At 40.1% G+C, this 5305-nt stretch overlaps 1 long non-coding RNA gene across 1 annotated transcript; it reads left to right on the forward strand.

Annotated features, from left to right (window-relative positions):
• The first annotated feature begins 772 nt into the window (after positions 1-772).
• LOC114459450 (uncharacterized) lies at positions 773-1581 on the forward strand. Its single transcript, XR_003673359.1, has 3 exons — positions 773-796; positions 1089-1240; positions 1531-1581. It is a non-coding gene; the product is annotated as an uncharacterized LOC114459450 (long non-coding RNA).
• The last annotated feature ends 3724 nt before the right edge of the window (positions 1582-5305 follow it).

Raw genomic sequence — 5305 nt, forward strand, 5'->3', positions numbered from 1 at the left:
TCAGAGATTTCAAACGTGGGTTGGACTAAATGGACAATGGTTTAAGTCCTACTCTGAGGAGAGAAGTTATTTTGGAAGCATTGTAAACTTTGTAGAGTTGTGTCCTAATGGTGGAGTGTTATTGGTTTAGAACGCTGGGCTTGTAATTGGAGGGTCGCTGGTTCAAATCTCGCCCGGGCAATCGCTGTGGGATGTTGAGCAAGTCCCTTAACCCCATTCACTGCTCCTCAGGGATGGGTTAAATGCAGATAATAGATTTGTATATGTGTAAAAATATATATGCCAATAAATAAAAGCAAAATCCCTGATTTAATCTTTAATCTTTGAATGTGACCAATTAATGGACCCCTTCTGTTCTGGTCTAAAAGCTAAAGACAAGAAAAAATATCATAAAATTGTTATATTGTGCCGTGCATTTAATTTGAATTATATCATTTTTTTTTTTTTTTTTTAGTTTAGTTTGGACTATTTTTTTCTAACTGTAAATGATATATTTTAGTGCAGGCACTGCATGTAGATGACCTGAGGCTACTGAGTCACCTGAAATTATCACTATGGAAACCAAGTGTTCCATATTTCTGTGTTCCATAGTAACTTGTACAAACAAACCAACTTGGCTTTGAAGTGCAGCGAACTTTCATCTTCAGCATAGAAAACCTTCATTCTTCAGTTTTTGAGCTTTCATCAACAAGGAATTCTCCTCAGAAGTCTACATCGCTCTTTGATATTAAAAATACCTTTTTTTTTTTAAAGTATCATCAGCAACAGTTTAAAAAACATTTTAAGTAAACTCAAAGTAAGTGCTTTTAAGGTGATATTATGTTTCCAGACTTAATGTGACAGTGCCCTGGGTGTTATGTGTTTCTACAAAAACATCTTAAAAATGATCAATAGAGAGAAATGCAATGTAACAGTGATGTAAATGAGATGTCTTTCATCTCTGCAGTGATTAGCATGTAGTGTGGTAAACTGTTAGCAGCTGTTTAACAGTGATCCTTAATGTCATTAAGCTTTGGTTAGTCTGTGAATTATTACACTGTAATAGATCACAGTTAGTGAGCATTAATGATTCTATGTGTCAATGTTAGACATTATGAAGAAAATAATCACCTTGAGGTGGAAAGCAGAGCATTGGAAGCATCTCCATCCTCAGGATTCAGAGGAGGGGCTCCAGGAGGTCACTAACCCCCCACTTCCACCTCCATCTCATCCTGCTGTTCAACAGCCAACTTTAACTGAAGTAAGACATAACCTAAACACAAATGAAGCTCTATATTCATATATAATAATTGTATCAGTGAATTTCTACTGGTAGCAGTAGTTATTACAGTTATTGACAGAAACATTCTCCTTAAAGATGAAGCTTTTGTTCAGTTGTTCTTTCTCTAACTTTGGATGATTGATGAGATCATTCTGTATATTATTATTGTGGTTCTCTGCATAACTGGTGTAAAGTGTTTGTAAATATCACTGATCTTAATGCTTACATTATTTTACCTTTTGTTACTAATACATGATTTCCTCCCTCAGAGTCTGGAGGATGTTTTGTGTCCTGTTGATGAGCGGATGTGTGCCCGGGAAAAGCAGGAGTATATTCAGCTGGTAGGAACCTGGACACGCCCCCCTTCCCCTTCTGTAGAATTTTCTACTTAATAATGTTAATGTGTTATTGATTCTTCCTAAAATATAGATGTTCTTTTGCTTTTCAGAAAAAGGTCCCCAATCAAGAGCACAGGTACGGAGCCCAACATGGAGGCCAGTACAGGGGCCACTGTAAACCTGGCCCTATAGTGTTTATTGATGTCAGATATGGGGCCCCAACCATTGAGGACCATACAGTCGACACCATCTTGTTGAAAGCTGAGTACTGCCCCCCACAAAATTCCTCAGTGATGGCCCCAGTGATGGCCCCAGTGAAGGGCCCAGTCTCACAGTGAGTTGTTTTAATCCTACATGTCTTTCTTGTGTCTTAGTCCGGATCGTGCTCTTACACTGTGTATTTGTGTTTTGTTCCTCCAGAACGGCAAAGATGATTAAGGAGGTGAAGGTGGCAAAGGAGCCGTATGTTAAAAAGCCCCCCAACGCCTTCATGCTCTTCCTGAAGGAGAACAGGAAGTCTGTGGAGGAGGAGCTTGGCGAGAGGATGAGCACTGTGGTAAACAAAGTCCTTGGTGAACGGGTGAGTGAATTTGTTCAGTAACACTTGAAGTTTTATACATAAAGGCTGACATTACGCTGTCATTATTATGACATGACACCTGTCATTAGCATGGGTAAGGTCTCATTAAGGCTGTCAATAAGTGTTGTTTGTTACCCTAAGTCCTAACCCGGGGGTCACCAACCTTTCTGAAACTGTGAGCTACTTCATAGGTACTGCATAGTCTAAAGGGCTACCAGTTAGAAAAGAGATTCTTAAATATTATGTTTTCACGGTTTCACTTTAATTACAGGGTAAGATAATAACATGCACTTTAAAAGGTTGGAAATGTTTAAGTTTGGACATGCAACACTCTCCTAATTTATTGAATTGTTTCATTTTCTACATTTAAAAAAAAATCCCCATGTTGCTATTTTACTAGCTACAAAAAACCAATTTTAGCTAATTGTAAAATATTACAAATTTGTAAAATCCACCTTGTGTTTTTAAAAATATCTATTTTATTCATATCATATTATATATAACATACCCAGTGTTGGGCAAGTTATTCTTAAAAAGTAATTAGTTACTAGATACGTCTTCCAAAAAGTAACTAATGTACTTACTCAGTTACAGAGTATAAAAGTAACTTCAGAAAGTAACTATTGCATTACTTTCAAGTACATTTTTAAATGCTCAAATGTGACCCCACCTCCACCCCTCTTTAATGGAACTTCAAATACATGTTCATGTTCAATTATTTATGATAAATCTGAATATTATAATGAAATGGAAACTTAATACAATACATTACTAACAGAAACAATCAGTGATGTGCGTGAGCACTAGGGTTGGGTAGGCAGGACGTTGCAAGTCAACACCAATGACCATTTCATATGTTTCTGCTGGCAAGTGTTAATTCAATTCAATTCAACTTTATTTGTTGAGCTCAATTTACATCAAAGTCATGTCAATGCGCTTATCAACATATAAAATTCATAATAAGAAAGAAAAAACCCAACAAGACATGAACAAGTATTTAGCCATCTAACAAAATCAACATCATAAACACCATTAAAGAAACATAAACAATTATTTAATATAGCCTCCATACTCTCCTGTCTTTAGCCCGCGGGACGTTATAACGGTAGGGGTTCTAAAACTGTTTTACTCTAACAAGAATTCCCCCTCTACCTGGTCACCGGTGCTGGCTGCCTATTCTCTATTAACGTTGTCTAATAAAGAAAAGGACTATATGCACTTCCTCCTATTGGAAGTCGAGAAGTCTCACTCTAGTTTTGTGTGGGATTGACCTTAGGACCCATCCAATATGGGTCGAAGCTGGAAACAACTCTTTTTTACAACAGCATGAGGTAGCCCACCCTGGGCACCCTTGTGTGGTGGATGCCAAGGGCGGACGCACTTACCAAAGGCCTAGAGGTGTGTCTCCCAACCAAGTGCCGTCTCAGATGTGGATGTGTGCAGGCGGTTGATTTAATCAAGTAGGCTTCTTAATAGTTGATGGTTTTTTATTATAGGTTTACAAAAATCAAAAGTCAATTAAAAGTTTCAAAGTATCAAAGTCTTAAACTATCAGCCGATAGAAAAGAAAAGGATCTTCATGAGCAACTAGAATGCTCTTTGTAAGAGAAGACCCCGAACACAGAAAATACAGCTGTTTATATAGCCCTAAGCATGGCGTGATAATAATGTCATATTCATGTTCCAACCACTTCAAGCAAAAGTACAAAAGGTCATACATAGGTCAAGGCCCAGATGGCATAACAGATTTTTATATGGTCTTCAGCTTTTTCCACCAAGGGTGGTTTCCACACTGGTTCTTCATCGTTATCTATGGTTAACACATGATACATCACTAGGCGTTGGTTTCCTGTTATGCATCCTGTTATGCTCTAAGTGAGTTGCAGGCTTCCTGTTATTCTCTAAGTGTGACTTATCACACCTCGAGGTGTTAACTCTATTTTTCTGTGGAAAACATGTGGTTATCTTTAGGTCATGACCTCTCAAAAATGCAGCGAACAAGTGTGACATGTCAGAACAGGCAAATAGCTATAATGGTTAAATAAGCATTTCTTTTGCAATGGTGAATGAATGATTAATACACACCATACAACATCCTCCTTATTAAACATGAATCACAAGAAAGGGTATAACAATAAAAAAATAAAAAACATGCAGGTTTACATGAGAATGAAGGGGATGATGGCAGAGGACGACGTTTGAGTATGAGGGTGGGTGTTGCATAGGTAATCTTCGTGTTATCAGCCCCCCCATGGTTGCTGTCAGCCAGAAGATTCCAGAGTAGCCTATCCCAAGCACTCTCACTCCTTTCCAACACGTGCCCGATGCTCTCCAGCACCTGAGCCTTCACTTGGTGGGCTTCGACCCTCTCTCACAACTGTCATCACAACCCCCCTGATTTCGGCGAGTGTTATACTGAGAAGGAAAAACGCCCTCTCCAGTCTCTCCAGAGAATCCCCAGCCGGGGTACTCTCCACAATCTCTTCGCCTTCTTTGGGGGCCTCCTCCCCCCTACCCTCCTGAAGTGCCTCTGCGCTTTCTCCTAGCACCGTCACCACATCAGCTTCCCGTATCTCCTCCAGCGGAGGGAAGTTGTCAGGAATCTCTTCAGCAGACTCGACACTCACCACTGAGAGGGAGGGGGATTTTCTGGCTTCCCCTCCGGCAAAGAAGGCTTCGCCGGTGTAGTCATCCTTTTCCCACTCCATATCCATGCTTGCTGAAGACAGCGAGTCAGCACGAGGGGGTGACCTTGCCAGATCGATTATCACCTCTGCATATCTTGCTGCCACCCTCTGCTCCACATCCTCACCACCATCCTCCCCAGCCTTTACCTGCTTTGCTTGACTTCCCTCTCTTAACCCTGAGGAACATCCACTCCCCTGGCTGTTATCACTGTCACTCTCATTCTCATTTTTTTCTTCTCCATCGTTACTGACCTTCTTATCCCATCTTTGAGACAAGAAACGCATCACCCCTGGCATTTTTGTCATGTTTCCATATTTATCCCGGTTTATATCTCCCTTTTTTGAAAACCTTTTGTAACGTCTCTGGTAGAATGCGATGAAGTCATATCCTATGTCAACCTCTCCCCTCCCCATACTTCTGACTTGACTCAGCGCAGCG

Source organism: Gouania willdenowi, unplaced genomic scaffold (genome assembly GCF_900634775.1).
Source record: "Gouania willdenowi unplaced genomic scaffold, fGouWil2.1 scaffold_315_arrow_ctg1, whole genome shotgun sequence".
Lineage (NCBI taxonomy): Eukaryota > Metazoa > Chordata > Actinopteri > Blenniiformes > Gobiesocidae > Gouania > Gouania willdenowi.